A 17,517-nucleotide genomic window follows, 5' to 3' on the forward strand; every position below is an offset into this window, starting at 1 on the left:
GCAAGGCAAGGCAGGGCAAGGCGGGGCGGGGCGGGGCGGGGCGGGGCGGGGCGGGGCGGGGCGGGGCGGGGCGGGGCAGGGCAAGGCAAGGCAAGGCAAGGCAAGGCAAGGCAAGGCAAGGCAAGGCAAGGCAAGGCAAGGCAGGCAGGCAGGCAGGCAGGCAGGCAGGCAGGCAGGCAGGCAGGCAGGCAGGCAGGCAGGCAGGTAGGCAGGTAGGTAGGTAGGTAGGTAGGTAGGTAGGTAGGTAGGTAGGTAGGTAGGTAGGTAGGTAGGTAGGTAGGTAGGTAGGTAGGTAGGTAGGTAGGTAGGTAGGTAGGTAGGTAGGTAGGTAGGTAGGTAGGTAGGTAGGTAGGTAGGTAGGTAGGTAGGTAGGTAGGTAGGTAGGTAGGTAGGTAGGTAGGTAGGTAGGTAGGTAGGTAGGTAGGTAGGTAGGTAGGTAGGTAGGTAGGTAGGTAGGTAGGTAGGTAGGTAGGTAGGTAGGTAGGTAGGTAGGTAGGTAGGTAGGTAGGTAGGTAGGTAGGTAGGTAGGTAGGTAGGTAGGTAGGGATCTTTGGGTTATTCTCGAAGGGGGGGGGGGGGATACCGGACACGGGTTATGCCGGCCTTAATTCGCGGCGGCACTCTTGGTGTCCAGGGCGAAGGGGAGATGGGAAGGTATCGGTTATGAGATAATAGCGTTCTTACAGGAAATACTTCGGGATAACAAAGTAGAAACTACATGGGAAGGGATAAGAAGTACGGAAGATGTCAAAGTATGCAAGGGATTAAGACAAGGCTGTCCTCTATCACCGCTGTTGTTCATGCTTTATATGATAAACCTGGAACGGAGGATACAGGACAGTAACCTAGGTTTTAACCTGTCAAATAGATTAGGTGGAAAGGCGGTAGAGCAGCGCCTCCCCGGTTTGATGTATGCAGACGATATTGTGCTGCTAGTTGAGAGTCTGGAAGAATCGCAAACTCTAGTTAAGTATTGCGGAGACGAAGGGGACGCTCTAGGCTTCAGTTTTAGCGCAGTTAAGTCGGGTCTTATGATTTTCAACGGCTCAACTGATGAGGGTCTTAAAATACAAGGCCATGAAGTACCCAGAGTGGGAGAATATAAATATCTGGGGGTATGGGTAAACGAAGGATTGGCATACATTGGAAAGCATGAGCAATCAATTTAAGCCAAAGGGCGAAGAAATTCCGGGATAATGAAGCATAGGGCATTGTGGGGATACAACAGGTATGAGGTTTTGAGGGGTATTTAGAAAGGAATTATGGTGCCCGGGCGTACTTTCGGAAATGCGGTTTTGTGCCTAAAATCAGAGGTACAGTCAACATTAGAAATAACTCAGAGAGCCGTTGGATGATTAGCACTGGGTGCCCACGGCAAAACCACAAATGAGGCGGTGCAGGGAGATATGGACTGGGCATCTTTCGAAGTACGGGAAGGTGAGAGTAAAATATTATATGAGGAATGCCTGAGGCAATCGGACAGTAACAAATGGGCAGCTAAATTATTTAAATACCTACACCTAAAAAGCGTTGACTCACAGTGGAGGAAAAGAACTAGCAAACCAACCAGTAAGTATGCTGGTCACAAGAACGAAGAAATAAAGAGCGTTAAGCAACAGGTGAAAAACACAGAAGGTAAAAATTGGATAAATTTGATGGAAAAAAAGCAGAGTGTGGAACTATACCGAAAGTAGAAAAGGCAGATCAGGAAGGAAGCTTTCTATGATAAGTCAGTAGGCAGTGCCCAACTTTTTGAAGCTAGATCAGAGTGCCTTAGAACACGCAACTACAAAAAAGAAACTTAACAATGAAGTTGACGCGTGTGCAGTATGTGGTAACTCCAATAAAACAATTGACCATATTATACTCGATTGTAATTGTATCCATCCAGAAGTCGATGCAGACGCAGTTACTTTTCCTGAAGCTCTGGGGTTAAGAGATACCAGTGTCCTGGTGAATGAACACTAGGTGGAAGCTAGCAAAAAACGATTGGAAGATTGGTAGCTTCAAAGCAGAAAAGTGACAATGTTAATAATGTAGAAACAAAAATTCAATAAATAGAATCATGGTATAGTTAACTAATCTAAAACAATATTAAGATATAGGGGAAAACATGAGCATGATAGCAACTGCTACTACCCCGTTTCAAAGAGGATGCTCCTATATTCCATCCATCCATCCATCCATCCATCCATCCATCCATCCATCCATCCATCCATCCGTCCGTCCGTCCGTCCGTCCGTCCGTCCGTCCGTCCGTCCGTCCGTCCGTCCGTCCATCCATCCATCCATCCATCCATCCATCCATCCATCCATCCATCCATCCATCCATCCATCCATCCATCCATCCATCCATCCATCCATCCATCCATCCATCCATCCATCCATCCATCCATCCATCCATCCATCCATCCATCCATCCATCCATCCATCCATCCATCCATCCATCCATCCATCCATCCATCCATCCATCCATCCATCCATCCATCCATCCATCCAGAGATCAGACCAGTGCATCAATTGCAGCATAAAACACAATGTACCACATGAAACAACGTATCTAGCAAGTGGTACTAACAAAAAAGTGTTATATACAAATAGCTGACAGAAGATATAGTCTAATACCATTTCTAAAATGAGCGAAATGTTTTCAAACCCGGAGATAATGCGTATAAGAATGGGAGTTCATCAACTAAAACCGAAACAGCATGCGAGGTCATCTGCATGCTGTACTTACTTCTGACGCGAGGAGTGGCGTATCGAGTATATCTGAGGGAGTGTGGATCGTGTTTAATGAAAATTCTATTTAGAAAATTAAGGTTCAGTTCTATTTATTTGTAAATAAATACAGTACGTCAAGGTAAACAAAAAAAGTCAGAGAGCACTGTGGGATCTACACTGCGGAATTGCGAAAGCTTAAGCGTTGCTAGTCCACACGGGGCATTACGTTTCCTTTCATTATCAACTAAATTCACCGTCATTATGATTACTAATGTCATAATTGTCATTATCACTAATTGAAGAGTCGTTTTCATCGCTATCATCCTCAATGTAGACCAGGAGAACTGTGAATGTGTGTTTCACGATCCCAGCGACCTGGTTAGATCAGGCTTCAAGTACTTCGATGCAATTAAAGAAGTCCCGGGCGTGGCATAGTTGGTTAAAGCGCTCGGCTGGGGTGCAAGGGATGGAGGTTCGACTCCTGGTGGAAGATGAATGGAAGGCGCCGGAAGATGAGCCCCCCAGGTTGGACGGCGTCCCACGTGTTACTGGGGATGAACAAAAGGCGATTCCTAGTAGCTTCAGCGCGAATGAAGCGGCTGGGCTAAAGCCAAAAGGACGCTCAGTTATGGATGTGTCGGGAAGCTACCGGAAAGTTCGATGTTGCAAGGAGATATATGACATAGCAACATGGAATGTAAGATCTATGACGCAAGGTAAACTGGACGTCGTCAAGCGAGAAATGGACAGATTGAATATTGATATCTTGGGTATCAGCGAGCTCACGTGGACCGGAATGGGAGAATTTAATTCCGGCGACCATTATGTCCTTTATTGTGGGCACGAATCCAGGAGAAGGAATGGGGTTGCTCTCATAGCAAACAGAAGAATGGGCAAAGCAGTGCTAGGGTACAACCACGAAAACGACCGAATGATTTCACTTTGGATCCAAGGTCACCCTTTCAACATAACAGTTATCGAAGTCTATGCACCAGCCACTACTGCTGAAGAAGCTGACGTTGAGAGATTTTATGCTGACCTGCAATGCCTTTTAGACCGCACTCTATCATCAGACGTCCTTTTTCTCATCATCATCAGCCTGACTATACCCACTGCAGGGCGAAGGCCTCTCCCATATTTCTCCAATTAACCCGGTTCTGTGCTAGCTGCATCCACTTGACCCCTGCGAACTGCTTAACCTCATCCGCCCCCCTAACTTTCTGCCACCCCCTGCTACGCTTTCCTTCCCTTGTAATCCAGTTTGTTACCCTCAGCGACCATCGGTTATCCTCTCTTCGCACCACATGTCCTGCCCATGCCCATTTCTTCTTCTTAATTTCCGCCAGAATGTCGGTAACTTGAGTTATTTCTCTGACCCATTCTGCACGCTTCCTATCTCTTAATGTTACCCCTACCATTTTTCGTTCCATAGCCCTCTGGGTTGCCCTCAACTTAGGTAGAACTCTCTTGGTTAGCCTCCCCGTTTCAGCCCCATAGGTGAGTACAGGCAAGATGCAACTGTTGTATACTTTCCTTTTGAGCGATACCGGTAAGTTGCTAGTCATAATCTGCGAGTGCTTGCCAAATGCGCTCCATCCCAATCTTATTCTTCTTGTTATTTCCTTTTCATGGTCCGGATCTGCGGTTACTACCTGTCTTAAGTAGACATATTCGCATACTACTTCCAGTACTTCGCTACCTAATGTAAACTGCTATTCTTTCCCGAGGCTGTTGAACATTACCTTAGTCTTCTGCATATTGATTTTCAAGCCTACCTTTCTACTTTTCCTGTCTAGGTCATCAATCATTATTTGCAGTTCATCCCCCGAGTTGCTTAGCAAGGCAATGTCATCAGCAAATCGCAGATTACTGAGGTATTCTCCATCTACCCTTATCCCTAACTGCTCCCATTCCAAGTCTCTGAATACTTCCTCTAAGCAAGCTGTGAATAGTACTGGGGAGATTGTGTCTCCTTGCCTAACACCTTTCTTTATGGGAATTTTGTTACTTTCTTCATGCAGAACTATGGTTGGTGTGCAGCCACAATATATATCTTCCAGCACTTTCACGTACGGCTCGTCTACCCCCTGATTTCGCAATGCCTGCATCACCGCCGAGGTTTCAACTGAGTCAAATGCTTTTTCGTAATCAATGAATGCTATATATAAGGGCTGGTTATATTCCGAGCATTTTTCTATCACCTGATTGATGGTATGAATATGATCGATAGTAGAGTACCGTTTCCGAAACCCTGCTTGATCCTTTGCTTGATTGCAGTCTAAGGTTGTCCTGATTCTATTAGCGATTACCTTAGTAAATACCTTATACGTAACAGACACGTATCTCTGGTTCAGTATTGCGGATTCGAAGGAGATGCTATAGGCTTCAGTTTTAGCGCAGTTAAGTCGGATCTGATGATTTTCAATGGCTCAACTGATTAGGGTCTTAAAATACAAGGCCATGAAATACCCAGAGTAGCAGAATATAAATATCTGAGGGTTATGGGTAAACGAAGGATTCGCATACATTGGAAAGCATGAGCAATCACTTAAGGCTAAAGGGCGAAGGAATGCCGGGATAATGAAGCATAGGGCATTGTGGGGATACAACAGGTATGAGGTTTTGAGGGGTATTTGGAAAGGAATTATGGTGCCCGGGCTTATTTTCGGATGTGCGGTTTTGTGCCTAAAATCAGAGGTACAGTCGACATTAGAAATAAATCAGAGAGCCGTCGAACGATTAGCACTAGGTGCCCACGGCAAAGCCACAAATGAGGCAGTACAGGGAGATACGGGCTGGGAATCTTTCGAAGTACAGAAAGCTCAGAGTAAGATATTATGTGAGGAACGCCTGAAGAAATTGGAGAGTAACAGATGGGCAGCTAAAGTATTTAAATACTTATACCTAAAAAGCACCATGTCAAAATACCTTTTCGACTCTCTTCTGCGAAAATTGTGCACGCCGCCGAGAGCAGTTTTTTCTCGATTTCGGAAAAGCTAAGCAAGTAACGATGTTGAATCACTTATCAGATAACGTAGACAATATTTTTCTACTTTGTGAACGTTATTTCAGCTCGAATGGGGTGGTAGATTTTGCATAGGAATTTCTAAAATCACAGCCCCCAAATATGCAAGACACTGTACATTTCTTTCGGAGAAGAGACTTTCCACCTCTGAGGAGGCGGTCGATTTCTACGGAAAATGCAACAAGCACGAAAACTACACGCGGAAGGAAAGGGAACACGAAAGCAGGGTGCAACGGTAGCTGTTAATTTATTAATTTAAATTCGAAGGTTGAAACAAGAACTTGCACTGCGGTATTGTAGCGGACAAACTCGAAGTTCCAGATACCTTATATAGTGTACGTACATACCGTAACTGTAGGATAGCGACATTCAAAACCGTTTCTGTGTCTTCAAGCCACATGCCGATGGAAGCCCCTTATGAAGCCTGCCGTTTAGTATTCGTACAATTACCGTTACATCCGCGTTGCTTTAGTTTACCTTCACTGCGAACTTCATCTTGGTTTGAAGAACTTATCGCTCAGCCACATGCCACGAAAATGGTCGAAAATTTATGCTCGTTTCTCTCTTCAAGCGTTCCTTTTCTAACTAAATCCTCGCGTCGTAGCGTTGCGAATTTCAAAAATATGTATCCCTAAACGTTAATCTTTCCCAAAAACACAGTTTAGCCATCGCAGAATTCAGCCTGTAGCTCAAAGTAGTGGAAATGGTTTGTCCGTTATATATACCAAATGTGGATGCCCTGTCACACTTCCTGAACACCGTGGCCACAACACAACTGTGACAGTGTGGGGCAAGCACCTTCTGCTAGTGTTATGTTCCGTATTTATGCTGCTACACACTGGACAGTTGAGGCTCCGGTACTGTTGGCTGGGCATGAGAGATGGACGTGCTCACCCTGTAGAAGTCCTTGGTGTGCTCGGTCGTACAAAGCAGCCCGCAGAACACTTCTGCGCCTTCGGTCACCCAAAGTCGCTCTCGCCTGCATATATAACCAGCACAAATTATTTACGGTAGCTTAAAAAGGCATCATCTTGGCAGCTGTAACGTCAAATGTTTACAAATCATCTCGTTCGCCGCGGGCGCCAGCTGCCGAATCATAGCACGATACAGAAACTCGCACATCGAGTCTGGCACGTTTGCATTTTCATCACGTAGCATCCTGCGAAGTAGGATACCAATGTACTATTCAGCTCAAAGCTATAGTAAAAACGAGAGGCCTCGAATGGCCCATTTCGAAGCATATGTTTGGTAGCGATCGTTACTGTCTCGGCACTGAAAGGTCGTCAAAACGCTCAAAGCACGTCTCTGACAGAATGGGATCGTTTTGGAACACTGAGAGGAGCTTGAGAGCTGCGGCCAATCTAAAACAACTGGGAGTGTCTGGTGCGCTAAAGAGACAGGTGGGGGAGACGACGCAGACGTTATAAGAGGAGAATGCTCCCGAGATAGCGGACAGTCGTCTGCTCCACATTTGGGAGGCCAAGCGAAGTATGGTAAGGAGAATAAAGAAGCAAAAATGAAACCACCATTTTAGGAAGAGGATTGCGACACACAATAAAGAGTATGGGGAATAAGCATTCGAACTATACGAACAGAATTGGGGCAGTAAGTGCGACGAAATGGAGGAAGGTACGATTCTCTCCAGGACGTGGAACATGTTCCGGTATTGGCTGGACCGAACAAAATCGAAATCGCAACCGGTTAGACTGGCCAAATTCAGACCAATTTATGGATAAGAAGACGTAGGACACCCAACGCTCCCCCCTCCCGGAGTGCGTGGGGGCACCCAACGAGGCCCCAGACGCTAACATCACGGAGGCGGAGGTGAGGGCAGAGATGGTCAGGCTCAAAACTAAATCAGCGCCAGGCTTTCAGGGGTTATGAATAAGATACTTTGAAATCTAGACGATAACTCCATTAGATACCTAACAGAGTACATTCAAGAGGTTTGGGAGGGAGGGCAGCTTCCAGAACAGTGGAAGACGGCAAATATCATACTCATCTCAAAGCCGGACAAGCCACCGCAGAGAGAGAATCTCAGGCCAATTACACTACCGCCATGTGTAGGAAAATTGATGGAGCAGGTCGTCCAGACGAGGTTGGCGGACTTCATGGAGCAGAACAACCTGTGGTCACGCGAGATGACCGGGTTTTGATCGCACTTGCACACGTAGGAATCTGTGTTCAGGCTCAAACACGACACAGTGGGCTCGCACACTAAAAACGCGAAGGTAATCATAGGACCAGATCTGACGAAGGCGTTTCATAACGTCCAACACGACGCGATCCTCGGTGAGCTCAGTGAGCTCGGGGTAGGGAAGAATACATACACGTAAATCAAAATCTTTCTGTCGGCCAGAACTACTTGCATAAATTTTCAAAATTTAAAATCACGTGTGATAAGACTGGGAAGCAGGAGTATACACTGCAGAGCTCGGTGCTAGCATCCCCCTTCCTCATTACCGTGGCAAATACAGTGCTCCTTTCCTTTACCCTTTCTGTTAGAAAAGGAAACCGCGTTCCTCGATGGTCGTGGCATGAGTGTGCGATGAATCTCATCTCATTTTCTTTTTCATTTTTGGAGCGCTTTCTTCTGTGTATATACTTCTGCGCTTTCAATAAAATTTGGTTGCAAGTTAGCGACCTGTCCTGTGCCTCTCTCAAGTTCCCTGTTCTCTCCGCTCTTCAGGCATCGCCGGCATCAGCATACTTCGCCAAGACCACGACTATAACTGAGAGACCCTGAAGAAACTAGAATGTCAAACAACGCAGACCGTGAAACTCATCAGACGTGTGATTACGAAGGACCTATGGTTAAAAGAAAGAATCCACTGATGATAGTTCAGGCCTTCATTTTCAGTAGGATCAGCTATTCCACGCTGCCTCTCGCCATCAAGGCAGGAGAAAGGAGCAAGCTAAACGGCTTGTCGTCTCCGCAAGACTTCTCCGCACAGTGTGGACAGCTGCCCAAGAAAGAAGGTTCAAAGTGATTTAGAGCTCCCGGGCACAGCAAACTATTAGCATAAAGACGGAGCAGAATCCTTTGAGAGGCCTTTACATGGGATAAAGACTATGGCCATATTTGTAGCGAAGAACGATATCTTTGAAAGAGTAGGCAGGAGTGAATTCTGGATTTTTTCGAGCCGGGACATAACACACGCGGGACATAACATTGCGTTGGTTGCATCTCATCCCACTTCCAAAACGGTAATTTCCGATTCGCGAGGAGCCTGTCGGAACGTCGAGCAAGGTTGGGTGCCGTATCTAGCCTACCGCCTTCTACAATACTGCGTATATACCGGGGACCCTGCTCGCCGGAATATTGTTTGGGCTCCTGCAAACATGGGACTTAAGGGAAATGAGGCAGCTGATGCCGCCGCCTTCGTGTTCTCTCACCGGCTATACCCCTCCGACGAAGGACTGGACGTCTGTTTGGTTTGGTTTATGAGCTTTAACGTCCCAAAGCGACTCCAGCTATGAGAGACGCCATAGTGGAGGACTCTGGAAATTTCGACCACCTGGGGTTCTTTAACATGCACTGTCATCGCATAGCACACGGGCGCCTTGCTTTTCGCCGCTATTGAAAAGCGGCCGCCGAGGCCGGCAGTCGATCCCGCTTCCTTGGGAACAGGGACTGGACGTCTGTATCAATTTAACGCAGATAGTTCGCTTGACAGTATCGTCATACGGTGTAGATCATTGAATTGTTAAATCCATGGTATAACGAAAGCAGTGTTCCTGCACTGTGAGTGAATGGCCCTACCCGAGTCAGACCTACATCGGTTTCTATACTACTTCGTAATCTAGGAATAGCTTTAGGTAAACAAAACGCTCATTTCACGGCAGACATGCTGCAAAAGTTGAACGAATAATCACCTTTTCCTACTTTGTCGTGCAGGCGTCAAGAAATGGGGAGGCTGCCGCTCCTGCAGACACGTGAAATTGTTCACTTCCTGCTGCTCTGGACAGTCCGTAACAGCGACCTGGAACACACATAAACGACTTGTAACGTTATACAGAAGGCACTGTTATGCAAATAAATGCAGTCTACAGTCGTGGCGAGGAAGCCACGAGAAAAACGATGTATGGTTTCGTGTGGCTTACCCACCACGGCTGTTCCGAAAGCACTGACACATTTATTAATTTCCTTCGCAATTTTCCCGGTCTAACAGCACCTGCGGTATATGAAATTAATTCAAAGTTTCTTTCCCATAGCTCTTATACCATGCCACGAATAACAAACAGTACTGATCGCATGTGACCATAATTTAATGTTTAATTCTGCCGTGCGTGTATACAGTTTCTCGAACACGACTTTCTCCAAGGTTTCAGTAATAAAACGCACTTCCCACGCGAATGTGTAACGCCGATTCTCCGCCACTGATGAAGTCGCTACAGTTTACTAGAGTGCACGGCCCCACACAGTTCTGACAGCAATTATCAAAATTATGATTTTTCATGCTCTATAAATATGCTACCTTTGCTTCTGGCATACTGCTGTACAGTTCGTCGGTCTCATTATGAAAAGTTCGCTACACTCTCTCTAAGAAACATAGTTTCAACCTAACTGGCGGTTGTCGCGTCCAAGGTAAGGTGCTGCCTGCAGCCTGCTCGGAGCCTTCGCAGTACCTCAACGCTCATCTGCTGCAGGCGTTCCACGGCGGGACTTCCTCATTTCCACTTGCTTCTGTACCAATTCACGCTGGAATTATGGAAGGTTACGGACGAAATATCTGGTGGCCATTCAATGAAATTCATTGGAAGGGCGAAAGTTTCCTGTGATTGCATCGTTGCGCCGTTACAACGAACAGCATCAACCAGCTAACCCTAAAGAAAGTACCGCCACAATTAACGGAAGTACCAGGACAAATTAAACGCGCAGTAATGAATAGCAATCAGTATACAATACAGTATACGTAGCACTGTAGAAGAACGGCTGATTGGGCGAGTTGGTAAACTATGATGGACGGATCTGCGCCGTCGTTGTCCACTTCTCTTTGTCTCGTCTTTGTTGCGCACTTATATTACTGTCCAACACGCATCACATCAGCATGTAAAGTTATAGCTTGCATGGGTGATCAGTGATTCACTAATCTCAACCGTCCGTTGCTGTCAGTGAACATATTAATCATAGCTCATGTTACGACATTATACAGCCCGACCTTACAAACTTTCCGGCGCCGGAGCGCTCCCCTCCGATCTTTTTTCGCCTGTCTTAAAGATAAGTGCCATGCGCTATCTGCTTCAAATTCCAGCTCCTGTAACACCTTCGCAGCATTGCAGGGAGTGCAGTCTTCTGCAATGCCTTTTGAAATGCTCCTATATGGTGCACGAGCGGTTGTCCCCAAGTACATAGCAGAATACCCTATGGTTGCTAGCTCATACTGCGTATTAAGGTGTAATTACATGATAAGAAAGATCACTTCTCTTAACCCCATTGTTTTGTAGAGAAGGAAATTATTATTTTCGACGACGGTTTAGCAGCGGAGCTAGCGTGCAAAACACGGCCCGGCACCGCAGCGGTGGAAGGATTTATGCAAAAACTATCATCGCATATGGCTCAACGTTTCTTAAAAAAGCATTTATTTTAAATTATATGTTCCGGGGCCTAAAATTATTTCGAGAAAAACAAGTTTTAGCACGCTTTTCTGACACAGGCGCAAAGGTTCTGCCGTATCGCTGGCGCGGACGGCTTGGGCCCGACGGGTACGGCCAGCGAAGCGGTGTTGGCGGCGGTGGGGGAAGTGTCATGGCGTCAGTGCTGCCACGGACGATGGCGGCGCGGTCTCGCTGGAGGTGGATGTGTGAGCAAGATTCAAATCGCGCTTCATTACAGTCAGTGTTCTGTTTTCAGAAACATGCTGAGTACACTCATTGGGAGTTGCGCTGGTCTTAGATCACGCGCGGACACAGTAGTGTATCGGCAGCTTATGGGCGCCGGCACAGCAGCAGACGACACGGAGTCAGTCTGTGACGTCACCAATCGTCTCAACATGGCGGTCGCTGTCAATGGGAGGCGTTTCATTGCTTCAACTCCAGTCACTTCATTTGAAATAAAGAATGCATCTAGGGCTCTCACATTTCGAAATAAAATAATAAGTTCCAGTATCAACCGCCAGACTACAAAAATGGAATATATTGGATGACCATAACATGACCCCTTTAACCCGCCGGGGTGGTTGATGGGTTAGTTCCCGAGTTCGAACCCGACCATGGCAGCAGCCTTTCGATGGAGACGAAACGCAAAGGCGTCCGTATGCTGTGCGATGTTATTGTACCTCGTTAAGGCTCACTACTGCTCGTGAGAGTCGAGAAACACTCGACTCTGCGAGTCTGATAATAACGCATGTTTTTCAACGGTGCCTAGACTGAAAATGGCCCCATGGAAAATGAAACGTCATGTGTCATGTGCTGGGCTAAACAACCGGTGCGCAGCTGTGAAAATAATCAGGCTTTCAGTATGTTATAGGCAAAGGGACACATGTTGCGAATAGGTAAATAATAGAGAGCCCTGATTCAAAGCGAAACTCTTAGTTGACTCATGGTGAAAATCACGCGCGGGCGAGAACATTCCGCGAAATTTGTCCTCAAGATGTGTTCGCTAGATTTCGCAGCCTATCAGCGGAGTAACCTCGATGAAATAAAAATTACAAGGGAGTCTAGCAACTAATGTAGTGAAAGGCGGAAGCCTGAGTGCCTCATTCTCCTGCGCAACTGGCACTGATTAGTAATTAATTAAGCAATTAGTCATGACACAAGCAATTCATTACGAAATACATCAATTAACCATTAATTAATGAATTACTTAATCAGCCACGCATTAGTAATTGATTGATATTATTTATTTATTTGTTATTTATCATTGATGGGCATATGGCCATCTAAGGCACACATTCGCGCATAGAGTGGTGCTCTGCGATTGGTCGAGACCTCTATCCCGCCTCGGCCAATCAGAGTTGCTGCAATTAACGGGACGCATTTTGTCCACGACAGCATGCGCCATTAAAGGTTTTCGCCTGGTTCGAACCCGACCTCGGCGGCTGCGTTTCGATGGAGGCGAAACGAAGAGGCGTCCGTGTGCTGTGCCATGTCAGCGCACGTTAAAGATCCCCAGATGGTCGAAATTACTCCGAAGCCCTCCACTACGGCTCCTCTTTCTCTCTTCCCACTTTCACTCGCACCTTCCTCCCTTCCCTTACGGCGCGGTTGAGGTGTCCACAGAAAACAAGCGAGACAGTTACCGCGCCTTCCCTTCCTATAAATCAATAAAAAAAAGGCGTTCGCCTTAAAAATCTCCTCAGGGGATCAAACTCCTAGCCCTCCGATCACCAGCCTTGCGCGTTAACCGACAACCCCACGCCGGGCGCGTGAGAAACACATCTTGCCTAGCGTTCCTGCCGCCTCCGTGCCAATAGAGGCGCGACTACGACGCCTTATCGCTCTTAAGGGGTATTAAATGCCTCGGTATTTTTTTCTCGACCAGGCATGCGCCGAAATCATGAATTTCACACTACGGTAACACACAACATAACCATTCTGATAATCACACTTTGTTCAATTCCTGGATCGATTATCCCGCCTTTGAAGTTTAAATTTGGTTCTGTTGAACTGACCTATCAGGAAGCCATGTTCGGTTCTTGTCAACGTGAACTGCATATTTATACTGGTGGGCCATTCATAAACCACTTCATCGGCGCCGCTTTGTTATTCTCAACTCGACCCTGAATATCTTATACCTCCATCATCTGGATGGATGGATGGAATATGGGAGCGTCCCCTTTGAAACGGGGTGGTAGCAGTAGATATATATCATGCTCATTTTTCTCCTGATATCTTAATTATTGTTTTAGATTGGTTAACTATATCACCATTCTATTTATTAAATTTTTGTTTCTACATTACTAACATTATGATCACTACTGTGATTTTAAGCCACCAATCTTCCAGTCGTTTTTTACTAGCTTCCACCGCCGGTTTATTCACCCGGCCACTGGTATCTCCAAACCCGCAGGGCCTCAGGAAGAGTGACTGCGCCTGCAGTAACTTCCGGATGGATACCATTACATTCGCGTATAATATGGTCAATTGTTTCACTGGAGTTACCACATACAGCACATGCGTCATCTTCATGGTTAAATTTCGTTTTGTAGCTGAGTCTTCTGAGTGATCTACACTGTAAACCAAAATACACCCTTAAGGGTGAATATCAATGTCTATAACTAACACCCTTACACCCTTCAAAAAGGGTAATTTTAGGTTGAAATGTACTCTTATAAAAGGTAATTTTTCATCATTTCTCCCTTTCGCAGCAGAAACTGGAAAAGGTGTTTTATGCCAGTTACATCCTTTCACAATGGGCGTAATGAACATTGTTTACCTTCGCACCCGTTTTAATTTTGCACTTTTATACCGTCCCTTTCGTTTGGGAAATTTCTTTACTATGTACAGCGTGGCCAAGCAATGCTCAGCGAAGTGATCAAGGCCTTGCACTTTTCAAAATATCCAGTATGTGCTGCAGAGAACACAGCTGCTTTCTCTTGCTTTCAGAATGCTTAAAACATCTCAAACATTCAACGAGAATGAACACACATGAAACTGTACTCTTGGAAAACAATTTATTGAAACCATTGAGGGGACATGACAGACAGTTACATGCTATCAAAAATATAACTTTGGCTTCAAGACTAGAAGAGCAGATTCTCAATGGCAAGAAACAATGTGCTTAACCTTGGCCTGGTCTTTAGGCAAAAGCAATTTTATGCGCTGCGCGCTGAATGATGCGTATCAGGCTGATCAAATAGCTGAAAATAGCTGATCAAATATACAAAAAACCAGTGTGCTGCCATACATTATAGCGCCTTCTATGATGTCTGGAACTCTGAGTAGAGAACTAAAAAAACAAAAAGTCTCTTGTGCCTCTGCGAGGATGATGCTGGTGAATCCGATGGATGGTGTATAAGCTTCTCTTTGTCCTGAATAAGAAACAAAAAGGAAGAACAGAAGTTAAAATGTTTTCTGTTTTTACTAATGACAGAATTGTTGCCATCTACTGGCTTACAAATTTGTGTCAGCAAAAGCTGTTACTGCAGTTTGATAAAATATTTCACACTTTAGAACATGCAAGGCACAACATAGCAGTCAGTCTTCAAAATTTCTATCAAAAAGCTGTCCAAGTCTCAGGCTTTTCTTTTTTTAAAACCAGTCTATAAGCCTTTTTAATCATTTTTTTTTGCTATTATATTCAGTGCAGTGTTTAGAACAGCCAGATCAGACACACGTGTGGAACATTGTGGCACTGCTTCAAGTACCTTGGTTTTTGTCCCTGTTCAGGCACCTATATGTAGAAGGCATTTTTTATTGAGTGCAAAAATCCTACTGAATAAAATTTGTTGCACCAATAGCCAGATCTAGTATGGGCCCTGGTCACATATATAATTAAAGAGTTCTACTTATGCACATTACCATTGCGACTTAGTTTTGAAGAGGAATGTACCAACAAAACTGATGCTTCATTCTCATGCACAGAGGGATGTGATTACTATCTCCAAATGTTTTTGCATAGCCGTGCTCGAATAATATGCACAAAAACACAAAATAACATGAGTCCAAATCTAAAATGCATTTTCAAGCTCCACATAATAATTACAAATATTACAAATAACATGACGCTACGATTTCTTTCAACAGTATACGAGGGTCCAAAATACCAAAACAATATTACAGTTAGCACGCACTGTGTACAGCATAATGCTAGCTTAACTCACAAATGGCACAAAAGTTGCTCCCTTTGCTCTCGGTTGATCCAGATGTTTAGACAGCAAGCAAAAGATGCATGCAGCTTGAATGTCTGTAACATAAAGACACAAAAATAAGCTAAAATTGAGGTTTTGGTCAAGTCTTGGTTTAAAAAGAACAAGGCACTATGAAAGCTGTCAGTAAGATTTTCTGAGCATCCTACTGCTCACTGTCCACCATAAACCAGAGCTGCATCAGTGAAACTACCGAGAGCAGGAATAAAATTTTCTGAATGTGATATGACTTCGAAGCTCACAAACTGTGACTAAAATGTATGCATTGGCATAGTAGATGGCTACACATTCATGTCATGATATTAGAGGAGCCATTCCACCACTAGGGACTTTCCCTCTAATGGTGCTTCAGCCGCAGCGCTGGAATAAAAAACTACAGCGGGGCATTTAAGCCTGACAATGTGCAGAAATTCAGAAGCATTCAAGTTCCGTGCCTCATTCCATTATGAGTTCTGTGTTTCGTTGCCATAACCATTACTTAGTTGCCCTTTCTATCATTGAAATTATGGGAATCAAGAAACCAAAATCCGGGAGTGGCCCACTGAATCTGGTAATCACAACTGAGTCAGCTATACTCAATTTAAGCTAGACATAAAATCTAGACAAATTTGGTTGAAGTCAAATTTCAGGGATCCAGAGGTTGGCCAAGTTTTCGATATGGCCCACCTAAATTTGAAAGTCATCAGAGAATTGGTCACACTCAGATACGACTAGACAGCGATTTTCGACAAAAACCCCAAGAAGTTTAATTTCAGAGGGGACCTGCCTTTGTTTGGAGGTATGCACTGAATTCGGCATACTTAAATTAGGTCAGACATTGATTTTCATCCAATTTTTACAGGTTCAGGAGGCCTAATTGTGGAGGTTCCCAATCACCATGTGGTCTCCTAAACTGGTCATACTCAAATTACATTAGACAGCACCATCAGCCAGACTATAACCACTGAAGGGCAAATGCATATCTCCATATTTTTCCAATTAGCCCTTTCCTGTACCAGCTGCATTCATTTGACCCCCACAAACTAAACCTCATCCACCCTCTGCCACACCCTGCTATGTTTTCCAGCTCTTGAAATCTAATTTGTTACACTAAGCAACAATCAGTTATCCTATTTTCACAACACATGCCTGGCACATGTCCATTTCTTCTTTTTGATTTCTACTAGAATGCCATTACTTTAGTTATTTTTCTGACCCACCGGTTCTGAAGTTATTGCCTGTCCTAAGTAGACATATTCGCCTACCATTTCCAGTGCTTCATTGCCTATTGTAATCTGCTGTTCCTTCTCTAGGCCGCTGAACATATATTGATTTTCAGGCCTACCTTTCTTTCTGCTTTTCCTGCCTTGGTCACCAAATATCTTTTGTAGTTCATCTCCTGAATTACTTAACAAGGTAACGTCATCAGAAAACTGTAGATCACTTCGGTATTCTCCATCAACTGTTATCCCTAACTGCTCCAATTACAAGTCTGAATACTTCCTCGAATCAAGCTGTGAATAGCACTGAGGAAATCGTGTCTCCTCCCTAAACCTCTTTTGTAATACAATTTTGCTACCTCTTTCATGCAGAATAAGGGTTGCTATACAGCCACTACAGATATCTTCCAGTACTTTCACATATGGCTTGTCTACAGCCAGATTCTGCAGTGCGCAATGCCTGCACAACTACCGAGGTTTCTACTGGGTCAAACGCTTTTTCTCAATCAAAGAATGCTATGTGTAAGGTGTGGTTGTATACCGAGCATTTTTCTATCAGCTATTCTATTCTAATACCAGTGCTGCGACAGGGGACAAAGATGAGAAGGAAGGAGAAGCGCTACTAACAACCGCAGTTTATTTGAAAAATGCACAATATACTTACGAAAGACAATCAAAAGTGCAAGCGCTTACTCCTTACCCCGTAAAAAAATATAAATAAAAATAAAAAATAGAATGGACATTAGGTATCTGGATACGAAATT

The 17,517-nt window shown here is 44.9% G+C and overlaps 1 long non-coding RNA gene across 1 annotated transcript in view; it reads right to left on the reverse strand.

Annotated features, from left to right (window-relative positions):
* Positions 1 to 17,517, reverse strand: part of LOC146182328 (uncharacterized) — a 50,134-nt gene that overhangs the window by 14,925 nt on the left and 17,692 nt on the right. Inside the window, exon 2 of the long non-coding RNA XR_014700054.1 lies at positions 9,632 to 9,728. This is a non-coding gene — a long non-coding RNA (uncharacterized LOC146182328). The remainder of the gene's footprint in view (positions 1 to 9,631; positions 9,729 to 17,517) is intronic.

This window comes from Amblyomma maculatum, chromosome 8, assembly GCF_055883805.1.
Source record: "Amblyomma maculatum isolate TAMU_Amacu chromosome 8, ASM5588380v1, whole genome shotgun sequence".
NCBI lineage: Eukaryota > Metazoa > Arthropoda > Arachnida > Ixodida > Ixodidae > Amblyomma > Amblyomma maculatum.